Source organism: Felis catus, chromosome X (assembly GCF_018350175.1).
Source record: "Felis catus isolate Fca126 chromosome X, F.catus_Fca126_mat1.0, whole genome shotgun sequence".
Lineage (NCBI taxonomy): Eukaryota > Metazoa > Chordata > Mammalia > Carnivora > Felidae > Felis > Felis catus.
In genome coordinates this window covers 13,497,067-13,509,768 of record NC_058386.1, presented here as the reverse complement: position 1 = coordinate 13,509,768, position 12,702 = coordinate 13,497,067, and the positions used below count along the sequence as shown (strand labels likewise).

At 43.2% G+C, this 12,702-nt stretch overlaps 1 protein-coding gene across 8 annotated transcripts in view; it reads right to left on the bottom strand.

Moving 5' to 3' along the window:
- Positions 1–12,702, bottom strand: part of REPS2 (RALBP1 associated Eps domain containing 2) — a 217,346-nt gene that overhangs the window by 124,421 nt on the left and 80,223 nt on the right. The window lies entirely within an intron of this gene.

The following is a 12,702-nucleotide window of genomic DNA, read 5'->3' as shown; positions in this document are numbered from 1 at the left end:
ACGCACTGAAATCATTAAAATGTGGGGCATATTTGCATAGCAGCTGTTAGTCTAACTATCCTTCAAGCAAGGCCCAGAGAAAAGGCAGGCCTGCCCCATCTCAGTGGCACAGCCATTCCTGCAGTGACAATGGAAGGATGAGGCTTTGTTTTGCAATCTGACCACCTAAAGACAGGAGACAATTCCTGAGCCCACACAACTTTATAACTTGTCCCCGTAGATGACCTATAGGGACAGCAAGAGTGTGGATGCAGCCATCTTTCTATGACTGGTTAATAGGAATTTATCTTTTGTGGGTTTGAAGGAGGCTCCCAGGGAAGATGTACAGAGTAAAAAGAAGAGAGAGGTAGGGTAAAGCTGTGGGAAAACTATTAAATGAGGAACAAAGTAAAGGAGATGGAACTCAACAATTTTGTTTCGAACATTCAACCGGTTCCCCTGTATGATACCCTACAATCCTATTTATATTCTGTCTCCCACCCCGCTCTCACTATAATAAAAGGTCGACGAGGGTGGGAAAATTGGTCTATTCTGATCACCGCTATATCGCCAGCACCTAGAAGAGTACCTATGCTCAATAAATGTCTATTCAATGAGTGAACAAGTAACTGGACAAATGGTCAATTCCAATCCAGAGACAGAAAGGTTAACCTGAGCTCTGTCTCCTATGATGATGAGAGCCGAACTTTATATGCATTTACCAAATAATGTCGCCTAACAGTGTAAAGGCTGGGCCCTCTTCCTGACCTATGAAATGAGAAGGAAAAAATTCTCTTTTTTTTTCTTTTGAGATAGTTATAGATTCACAGGAAGTTGCAATAAATAACTTCTGGTTCTGCCTATAGAGACGTTAGTTAAAATTAAATCCTAACAGAGCAATTTAACCTTATCAGTTTCTTCATGGAAATAAATCCATAAAGATGCAAAACTCGCTCAGGGATCTAATTTCAACAGCTTAGGAGGTTGATTGCTAAAGTGTAGGAATCTGAATCTAATGAGCAACACAGAGTTGCTGCTTATTAAGATAAACTAAATTTTAAAAGTAATCACCATAGACATAGTGCTTTGCTAATTAGGTGCCAGGCATTATAAGCATCCAATACATGTGACCTGTTTTCATCTTCACAAAACCCTGTGAAGTGGATTCTGTTATTTCCATATTGCAGAACAGGAAACTGAGGATTAGGGAAGGGAAGTGACTTACCAAGATCACACATATATATTAAAATGGTAAAGCCAGAACATGAGCAGAGTTGTCTGTACTCTTTCTTAATCAGCAAGCCCTATGGCTCTCCCTGTCTTATCCATCTATCCTGTAACATTACCATTTCCTTTTAAGAAACACCCTTACGGGGGGCGCTGGGTGGCTCGGTCGGTTGAGCATCCAACCTCAGTTCAGGTCAAGATCTCACAGTTCATGAGTTCAAGCCCCACATCGGGCTCCCTGCTGTCAGTGTGGAGCCTGCTTCAGATCCTGTCTCCCTCTCTCTCTGCCCCTCCCCCACTAGTACTCACTCACTCTCTCTCAAAAATAATAAACATTTAAAAAATCAACCTCACTACTCTGAAAACTATAAAACACTGACAAAAGAAATTCAAGATGATGCAAAGAAATGGAAAAATATTCCATGCTCATGGGAAGAACAAATACTGCTAAAATGTCTATACTACCCAAAGCAACCTACAGATTTAATGCATTCCCTATCGAAATGCCAACAGCATTTTCTGCAGAGCTACAAAAAAACAATCCTAAAATTTGTATGGAGCCACAAAGACCCTGACTAGTCAAAGCAATCTCGAAAAAGAAAACTGGAGGTATCGTAATTCCAGACTTCAAGTTATATTACAAAGCAGGAATAAGTAAAACAGTATGGTAATAACATAAACATAGACAAATGATCAATGGAATAGAATAGAAAATCCAGAAATAAACCCATAATTAGATGGTCAATTAGTCTTTTACAAAGGAGGAAAGAATATACAATGGGAAAAAGACAGTCTCCTCAACAAATGGTGTTGAAAAAACCGGACAGCTACATGCAAAAGAATGAAACTCAACCATTTTCTTTCACCATACACAAAAACAAACTCAAAATGGATTCAAGACTTAAAACGTGAGACCTGAAACCACAAAAATCCTAGAACAGAACACAGGCAGTAACTTCTCTGACAGCAGCCACAGTAGTATTTTTCTAGACAAGTCTCCTGAGGCAAGGGAAATAAAAGCAAAAGTAAACTACCATGACTACATCAAAATAAAAAGTTTCTGCACAGCAAAGGAAACCATCAACAAAACCAAAAGGCAACCTACAGAATGGGAGAAAATATTTGCAAATGATATATCCAATGAGGGGTTAATGTTCAAAATATATAAAGAACTTCTACAACTCAAAACCCAAAGAACAAATAACCCAATTAAAAAATGGGCAGAAGACATGAATAGAAAAGACATTTCTCCAAAGAAGACATCCAGATGGCCAACAGACACATGATAAGATGCTCAACATCACTCATCATCTGGGAAATACAAATCAAAACCACAATGAGATATCACCTCACACCTGTCAGAATGACTAAAATCAAGAAGACAAAAAACAAGAGTTGGAGAGGATGTGGAGAAAAAAGGAACCCTCCTGCACTGTTGGTGAGAATGCAAACTAGCACAGTCACTGTGGAAAACAGTATGGAGGTTCCTCAAAAAAATTAAAAATAGAACTACCCTACAACCAAGAAATCACACTACTGGGTATTTACCCCCCAAAATACAAAAACACTAATTCAAAATGATACATGCATCCCTATGTTTATCGCAGTGTTACTGATAATAGCCAAATTATCAAAGCAGCCTGAGTGTCCGTCGATACGTGAATGGGAAAAGACGTATTGTGTGTGTGTGTGTGTGTGTGTGTGTGTGTGTGTGTGTGTGTGTACATACATATGTGTGTATGCAAACAATGGAATACTGCTCAGCCATAAAAAGGAGTGAGGGGCACCTGTGCGGCCCAGTCAGTTAAGCATCCAACTTCGGCTCAGGTCATGATCTCATGGTTCGTGGGTTCAAGCCCTGCATTGGGCTCTGTGCTGACAGCTGAGAGCCTGGAGCCTGCTTCAGATTCTCTGTCTTCCTCTCTCTCTGCCCCTCTCCTGCTTGCACTCTCTCAAAAATGAATAAACGAGGGGCGCCTGGGTGGCGCAGTCGGTTGAGCGTCCGACTTCAGCCAGGTCACGATCTCACGGTCCGTGAGTTCGAGCCCCACGTCGGGCTCTGGGCTGATGGCTCGGAGCCTGGAGCCTGTTTCCGATGCTGTGTCTCCCTCTCTCTCTGCCCCTCCCCCGTTCATGCTCTGTCTCTCTCTGTTCCAAAAATAAATAAACGTTGAAAAAAATGAATAAACGAAAAAAAAATTTTTTAAAGGAATGAAATCTTGCCATTTACAACAACATGGATAGAACTAAAGAGTATAATGAAAAACAAATTAAGTCAGTCAGAGAAAAACAAATACCATGTAATCTCACTCATATGTGGAATTTCTAGATTTTTTTTAACGTTTATTATTTTAAGAGAGTGCAAGCGGGGGAGGGACAGAGAGAATCCCAAGCAGGCTCCACACAGCGTAGAGCCCGATGCAGGTCTCGAACCCATGAACTGTGAGATCATGACCTGAGCTAAAACCAAGAGTGGATCCTGAGAAACTTAACAGGAACCCATGGGGGAGGGGAAGGAAAAAAAAAAAAAAAAGAGGTTAGAGTGGGAGAGAGCCAAAGCATAAGAGACTGTTAAAAACGGAGAACAAACTGAGGGTTGATGGGGGGTGGGAGGGAGGAGAGGGTGGGTGATGGGTATTGAGGAGGGCACCTTTTGGGATGAGCACTGGGTGTTATATGGAAACCAATTTGACAATAAATTTCATATATTAAAAAAAATAATAATAAATAAAAAATAAAATTAAAAAAAAACACCAAGAATTGTACACTTGACCAACAGAGCCACCCAGGCGTGCTCACATGTGGAATTTAAGAAACAAAACAAACAAGCAAAGGAAAACAAAAATAAAGACAAACCAAGAAACAGAGTCTTAACTATAGAGAACTAACTGATGGTTACCAGAGAGAAGGTGGGTATAGGTGTGAGTGAAATAGGTGATGGGAATTAAAGAGTATACTCACCATGAGGAAAAAAATAAAATAAAGGAACACGCTCACTGCAATGCCAAAAATCAATGCAGCAATTCTGCAGACTGAGGATCTGAGCATGGGATATGAATATCCTATACTTACATGTCCCTCCCATTATCTAGTTTGGTTGTAGATTTTGGCCCATAAGCTATTAATTATACAGAGAGAGCACCGTCTTATTTCTGACATGCCTATAAGCATCTGGCATGTTTTCACATCAGGAAAGAATCCTGTAGATAGCCATATAATACAGGTATTCAATCATTTATTTCACTGTGATTTTAGTATGTGGCACTAACACTATTTTTGATTAACCTAAGAAATGCTTATGAATAATCACGGTCTCCAATTCTTCCATCAGGAGCCAAGATCTGCTGTTCCAGAAGGCCATTTTTCCTTGGGATTTTGCTCTCTGGAGAAGGCCAGCAGAAAGTGAAAAATCAGCAGTAGGAGGACACTTTGACAAGGCTGCGGACTTCAGTACCAGTGCATTAACGTGCCCAGCCCAATCCTTGCCAGTTAGGTCAAGGACACCTACCTCCTCCACTATGTCCTCCCTTAATACTCAAGGCAGTCTGAGGTCAGATGGGAAACAGATGCCCCAAGATCTAGGGCTCAATTCAAGGACTGCTTTAGACAATGAGGCTACAGATTGGAGGTGCAAAAAGAGTGCAGATTCTGGAGGAAGAAAGACTTGGGCTCAAATCTGGGATGGTCACTTACTCACCATGAGACGTGGGCCACTTAATTTCTGAACCGTCAGCTCCCCACCTAAAAGATAGTGGCATGGCTCACAGGGCTCCGCCTACCCACCAGCCTCATCTCCCTCCCACTCCAGGCTCTGGCCACACTGGCCTTCTTTCTTCCAGGTCTTGGACTGTGTCTCCTCGGTGGGCTGTATACACGGTGGACTGGCTCACTCAATGCCCACACCATCTCCTCTTAGCAAAGCTATGCACTGCAGACGCTGGCTAGGTAAAAGTACATTATCCAAATACCTTTGCTGTTAGAATTACAGATGGGACTTAGGTTCCACTAAACATGCCCATGGAAGGCTAATTCAAAACAAGTCACGTGGTCAAACAGGCAGGGAACAAAGCATTCACTTGGCGGGCCTGGGTCAGACTCAGCGTGGAGCTGCGGCTAAAAGCTATGGCAGCAACTGCCCAGGTCTGCAGCTTCCTGACGGTGAGAAAGGCAAAGCTCCCTCAGCTGTCCAGCCATCCAGTCCTGCTGTGCAGTTTGAGGAATTGTTCCTGCATGCTCAGAACAGAGTCGGAATCTTCAGCCCTTCCAAAGATCTGGTAGGCTTTCCACTCCCTTATTAGAAACCCCTATTTGCCTAAGCTAGCCAGAGTAGACTCTGCTGTCCACAAGGAAGAAACGCACGACCTTAGCCTAGAGGCTTCCCACTCAGCCAGGAGCCCCTCTCCACACCTCCCGGCACCATCCTCCCTTAGCCTGGTTACCTCCTTGTCACCCTTCACAGCTCAGTTCAAGCAGCACTTCTTTGGGGAAGCCTTCCCTCACTTCCTAGCCCTAGGTGGGATTTCTCTGTCACATGCCAGGAAGTCCTCCCTTGCCTCTAGGCAATGCCCATTATACCTGCAGTGGCAGGACCATTTGATTCACATCCATCTGCCCTGCTTGACTGCAAGTCCCCTGAGAGCAGGGACCATGTTTGTAGTCTGCGGGGTACCCCTGGCATGGTGCCTGACCCACATAAGCCACTTAGTATTACTGAGTGGACGAGTACAGGACATAATCTTGCAAGCAGTCTACCTTGCAAGACTGTTGGGAGAACTGGAATGACACACACAAGGGAAGGGGCCAGCACGTCTTCAGGACCAAATAAATACTCGGTTTGGTAGAGACACTCATTGGGATAGGCAACTAGGGGGACGACACCAGCTGCTCACCTGAGATTGGGGGAATAACAAAGGGCCCAGGGGCGGAAATGGTGCCACTGTAAATGAGCCTTCCGTATTTACACCCTAGTATATGCTAACTGAGATGAAGGGGTCCTGGAGAATATGCCAGAAACAAACACCCCTCTCCTTTCCAGCTTTAAAAGCTACTATCTGGGACCAGTTCAATTGGGTGTTTACATCTGAGAGGGTAAATCAGAGGTGCTCCTGTCTACCAAATCAATGTGGGCCCTAGCTACTACCAGGAAAGTTCTGGATACCATGATGCCCATATCTGCGGGGAAAAGCAATGCTGACCCCACAAATAAAATGTGCTCATTTACTTTCATCTAGTCTAGCTGACCTGTTGAGCACTATATGGAAGCTAAAATTCTCATGGGTACCAGGTCTATCATTTTTACCCTCTGTCCACCCTGTCTCCAAGCACGGCTTCTGCAAGGCCTTAAGGCAGCACCCCAATGAATCCTAGTATTTTTTTTTTTTACTTTTTTTTTTTAATTTATTTTTGGGACAGAGAGAGACAGAGCATGAACGGGGGAGGGGCAGAGAGAGAGGGAGACACAGAATCGGAAACAGGCTCCAGGCTCTGAGCCATCAGCCCAGAGCCCGACGCGGGGCTCGAACTCCCGGACCGCGAGATCGTGACCTGGCTGAAGTCGGATGCTTAACCGACTGCGCCACCCAGGCACCCCTGAATCCTAGTATTTATTGAATTTTCCTTTTCCCATAAACATCCTTCAGTTTCAATGTCACATGCCCTGTTCTCATATCCTGGAATCACCTCTTTCAATGATCCAGTATCTCTTTACTATTCTCATCTTGTAACACAAAACATTTTTCATGTAGAAGTGCCTCCCAGCAAAGAAACCGAGCAACTACTATCACTTTAATTGTTAAGAAGCATAGGTAGATGGCGAGCACCTGAAGAATATAATAAGAGACAGCTAAAAAAAAAATTTAGGCTAAAAAAAGTAAATTTCAGTATCAATTGAAATTAAAGGTTTAAAAAATAAGGCCTAGAAAATCTGAAAAAGAATTAGAAGTGGGTGAAGGAAATAAGAAGGAAGGAAGCTTGATGAGATGAAAAACAGGACCTCTTTGTGATAATAGTGACTAATCGGGTATCTAGGGGGTCCTAGGGAGACTCAGTGAAGTAGAACACATCAAATTTTTCACCCCTTGGGACATGGCAAATCTCCAGCTAGGGTTTGAAATCAAATGTGGAATGTGTCTGATAAAACAAGATGTCAAGAATAAGGCACTTACATTCCTATAAAATTTATCAAACCAGTTCTTCCTGTTATACAGAAAGGCGAACACACATACACTCTTTCCCACCCTCTTCCTCCTCCTCCCTTTCTTCCCTCAAGCCTTTCTATTTCAGCCAGAAGAAGAGAATTTAGCCAATTTAGCAATGGCAAGAGGTCAACACACGCACAATATGTTACCATTCAACATCCCGAACAACAGAAGATTTTCCTAGCCTAATGTTTACCCATAAACTAAGTAATTCTACTTTCTGCCCTAAAGATTATAAACAAGAAACTCCTGTTGCTGGAGGGCCTAAGGTGCTCCAGAACCAAGAGAAGCTGGGGTCCCCAACCTCCTACAAGGGCCTTCGGTGCCCAGACCTCCCCTCAACCACGCAAGAAGCAATTTTCCACATACACTGCAGCCTCTCACTCGCCCAAAGGAAGACACCAGCTTCTGGTTTCAGACTGGTAGGAATGACAAACCAGTAAAGAACACACCAATAACTCAAAAAAGGGGCATACAATATGAAGCAATTCACTGAAAAGGAAACACAAATGACTCATAAACGTAAGATACTCCACTTCACTAATAAAGAGAAATGTTAATTACAAGTACAGCGAGATCTCATTTTTTACCCATTTTTCACCAGACTGGCAAAGATGCATCAGATTTTTAGCACATTGTGTTAGCATGGGTATGGGAAAATAAACATTTTTGTATATTGGTGGTAAATGTGTGAATTGGTAGTCTCCAATTTGAAAATCTCTATAAAAAATAAAAATGTGTACACATTTCACTCAATTATTCCATTTCTAAGAACTGGCCCTATGTATTGCAAACATGTATTGCAAGTCTGACTGCAAGTTCCAGATGTTGATCAGAAGGAGCTGATCGTGGCTCAGTCAGTTAAGCGTCCACCTTTGGCTCCAGTCATGATCTCATGGTTTGTGAGTTCAAGCACCACATCATGCTCTGTGCTGACAGCTCGGAGCCTGGAGCCTGCTTCAGATTCTGTGTCTCCCTCTCTATCTGCTCCTACCCCACTCGTGCTCTGACTCTCTCTCTCTCAAGAATAAAATTTTTTTTAACTTAAAAAAAAATAAGGAGCTGATCCATAAATGATTTATGGAAGACGCACACTATACAATACTATGCATTTAAAAAAACCAAAAAAGGGGTGCCTGGATGGCTCAGTCGGTTAAGCGGCCGACTTCGGCTCAGGTCATGATCTCGCGGTCCGTGAGTTCGAGCCCCGCGTCGGGCTCTGTGCTGACCGCTCAGAGCCTGGAGCCTGTTTCAGATTCTGTGCCTCCTTCTCTCTGACCCTTCCCTGTTCATGCTCTGTCTCTCTCTGTCTCAAAAATAGATAAGTGTTAAAAAACAAACAAACAAAAAAAAAAAACAAAAACCAAAAAGGAGTACTTTATGTACTGCTATAGAATGCTACTAAAGCTCATCGCTAAGTAAAACATGCAAGTGCATAACAGATGTATATTGTATGCTACCATACATGTAAGAAGGTGCAACTCCATGTTTTGTACCTGTTATATATAATTACATAAGAACACCTATATTCACTTGCATATGCATAAAATCATCCTAGAATGATACAAAAGAAATTTGTCATATTCACTGCCTCTGGGATAGGGAACTGGATGGCCAGTGGAGGGGACGGGAGGGACACTTTTCACTCTACACCCTTTTGTATCTTTTTAATTTTTGATATTTTTTTTAACTTTTTTTTTTAATTTTTTTTATTTTTTTAACGTTTTCATTTTTTATTTTTGAGACAGAGAGAGACAGAGCATGAACGGGGGAGGGGCAGAGAGAGAGGGAGACACAGAATCCAAAGCAGGCTCCAGGCTCTGAGCCATCAGCCCAGAGCCGACGCAGGGCTCGAACTCACGGACCGCAAGATCGTGACCTGAGCTGAAGTCGGACGCTTAACCGACTGAGCCACCCAGGCGCCCCTATTTTTTTTTTAACTTTTAATTGCCCTGAAGAACAAGGGTATTTGAAAGCTCACAACCCACGATCCAAAACAAAACCAAAACCAGTGTGGTGTTTGCCGTATAACCTGCAACAAGCAAATAGCACCGTAGCGTGCTTTCGCCGCAGCCCAGGGAAGAGGGCATCGTCGGTGGCTGCTCAGCTCTAGCCACTTGGGAGAACAGCCGCGTGGCTCTCTTCAGGGGCTCGTCAGCCCACTGATTTGACCGCAAGATGTGGAGAAGAAAAAACGGCAAGAACTAAACGTGGAGTGGCATTATGCTGAAGTACGCACAGGGGCACTTTGCAAGGGACAGAGTCACAGCTCTCAGATAAGGGGAGAGGGGGAAGATTCCAAATTAAGGAAGGAAAAAAAATGGCCCAGGCTCCACTAAAACAAAGCAAAACAACATAAAAACCAACCCCCCACCAGGCCAAATGACCCTGAAAGAGCCCCCAAGGCCCAACCTGTCACGTAGGCCACTTCCCCGGGACAAGCACTAGGTAAGAAAATGAGAGTGGCTGAGACAGTACTGCGTGAGGCCCACTTGCTGACCTGCTTCTTTCTTCTCACACTCAGAGCACCGACGTGCTCGTGACTTGCCTCTACGCCACCTCATTCAATCCCATCCCAATCTTGCAGCCACAGCCTCTACTCCTCGTCACCCCCACCCCCAGCGTCCTAGTCCCAACCATCCATAAAATACCCTTGACACCACAGAAAGTCCTCCCACTGCAGGGACAGTCTCCCAGAAAGTCTAGCTCTGCCTGTTCTCATCCAAACTCCTACAGTGAACAACTCACTCGCACTGGCTACCAATTGTCTTCTGACTTCTGCCAACACTGCTCCAACAGAGCCTCGGGGTGTTCATTTCTTTCAGCATCCTTTACACACTTCTTTTCCACTTACAACCATTCCGAATAGACGCGAGAAGCAGAGAGAATCTGCTTCTGGACATAAGTACCTACAATTAAGTCCATAGCAGGATGGGGAGGGCATGGCAAGAAACTGAAATTGAGCGAGAATGAGGGGGGTAAAGGAGACAACTAAGTTCAATAAACGTTTTTCAACTCACAGACTTTTAGATTAAAACGATGGCTGCTTAGCAAGGTATGACAATGTCTGCCTACTCATTAGAAAATTTCCACCACAAATAAAGCCAAAACCTCTAAGTGAAATGGCAGGGTGATAAAGTTCTCTAAATTCTATCACTATTTTGTCTTTGAAGTAATAAAGACAAGTGAGCATTGAGAATTTACCCCAGAAGACTGTTACATTCACCCCTTCAAAAAGAGAATAAAATATTACAGCATGCATATTTAGGTGCAAAAAGTGAATATGTTTTGATTTAAAATAAAAGATAAAATTTTTTCTAGTGAGATCTGCCTGGAAGTATATTTGATCTACCAAACCTGTATTCCCAAAGTCAGGTAAAAATATATTGCATATATTTAATATATATGTAAATATATACACATACAAATACACATATACATGAATACCTATATTTATTTATGTGTGCCTAAAATATTCCTGGAATGACACAAAAGAAAAGCTGCCTCTGGAATGTGAAACCAACAGACTGAAGGCCCATCCCTCTGGCTGAGCTTCACAGATAAAGGAGATGAGTAATGAGCTATTTTTTAAGAATGAAAAAATGGAAACTTCACATGTACAAGAAATATTAGAAAATTCTCAAACTTAATGTTATCAATGGAAAAAAAAAGTATACATGAATGAAGGCAAAGGAGAAAACAAAGAAGGCAAAAGACAAGACGAAGAGTAAGGTTCCCACACAAAGGACACTGGCTATTAGGGAAACTACAGTAGCTCCCTTGTGGCCAGGGTGTGGAGGGAGAGAAGTGAACTACTATGGCTGAAAAGGTAACAAGTAGGTGTGAACAGCAGGGCCCTGAGGGCCATGTTCGGAAGTAGGTGGTATGCAGAGAGCAGTGGGCAGGTCTCAACCAAGGGAGTAGGGTCATCAGATATGTATTTTTAAGACTATTTTTATATGCAGTAAGCATAATGGATTTGAAGAGGCAAGAGTGGAAGCAAGGAAAAAGAGTTACAGGCTGACAGAACAGATTCAGTGACAGAGGAGGACGGCCTGAACCAAGGAGGTGCAGGGAAATGGACAGGTAAGAGAGGCATTTAGAAAGTGAAATGGCCAGGACCTGGTAACTAAGTGGGCAAGAGGGCAAGAGATGAGTCAAAGACAGCGACCAGCATTCTGGCCTGTGCTGACAGATGGATGGAGACAGGAACGGAAGGGTGAAAGCTGGTTCTGTGGGAAAGACAGTGGGACATCTGAGTGAAGACATCTGGCAGATGGAGATATGTGGTCATAAGCTTCCATACGGCTAAAGAGGAACAGAGTAAGAAGCGCACCCAGGCATCACCAACATGTGAGGTGCTGGTGGAAGAAGAAGAATGGAAAAAGAAGATTAGTAAGAGGTAGTCACAGAAGCAGGAAGAAAACCAGGAGAAGATGGCATCATGGACACCAAACGATGAGAGCATATCAAGACAGTGGTTAATGTCAAAAGCTGCCAAGGGGTCAATGGAGCAAGAACTTAACCCAAAGCAGTTTCTGGCAACCACGGCAAAACCAGACGCAGTGGAGTACAGTGGGAGCAAACGGGGCAATTCTAAATCCTACACCAGCAAATTACAAATGACTACAGTCTAGCTGCTTAGGAAACTTTGTGAAAAGTAAATCACAAAATGACCTATAAACACATAATAGATGAATCAGGAAAGAAGACTTAGTATTTCTTTACAAATCGCTGTCAACCCTCCACAGATATAGAATAAGCTCAGTCTGAAATTTCAAGGGGAAAAACATCTCACCCTGAACAAAAAAAAAACCAAAAACCGAATTCATAAAGTACTAAGCAAAAAAACTATTCATTCCAATATTTGGGTGCTGAATTTGGCATAAGCATCTCTAAAATGCCAAGCTCATGAGCTGCAACAGCACTGGCCCAGAGTCCCTAAAAACCTCCCCCAGGACCCATAGGCCGCCTCCCATCCTACATGAGGAAGGATTCGAATACAAGGTGACAGAGGAAGCTAGAAGAAAGCAAGGTTGCCATCAGCACATTAACATGGCAATGTGAGGGGAATGAGTTATCCCAGTCTCAGCTGGCACCAGGCCCAATCCATATTAATCCCCTACCACCAAAACCCTTCTCTTCAGATCCCCTCATCAACAAGACTAATTCAGGTTGGCAATTTTCTTTCTGGGACGTAGAGTCTAGCCAAACTAAGTTGACAGCCATGAGGAAGAAACCTAGGAACAAAAGCAACAAAAACACATCAGCCATGAAAACCACAAACTGTGCTGTCTGG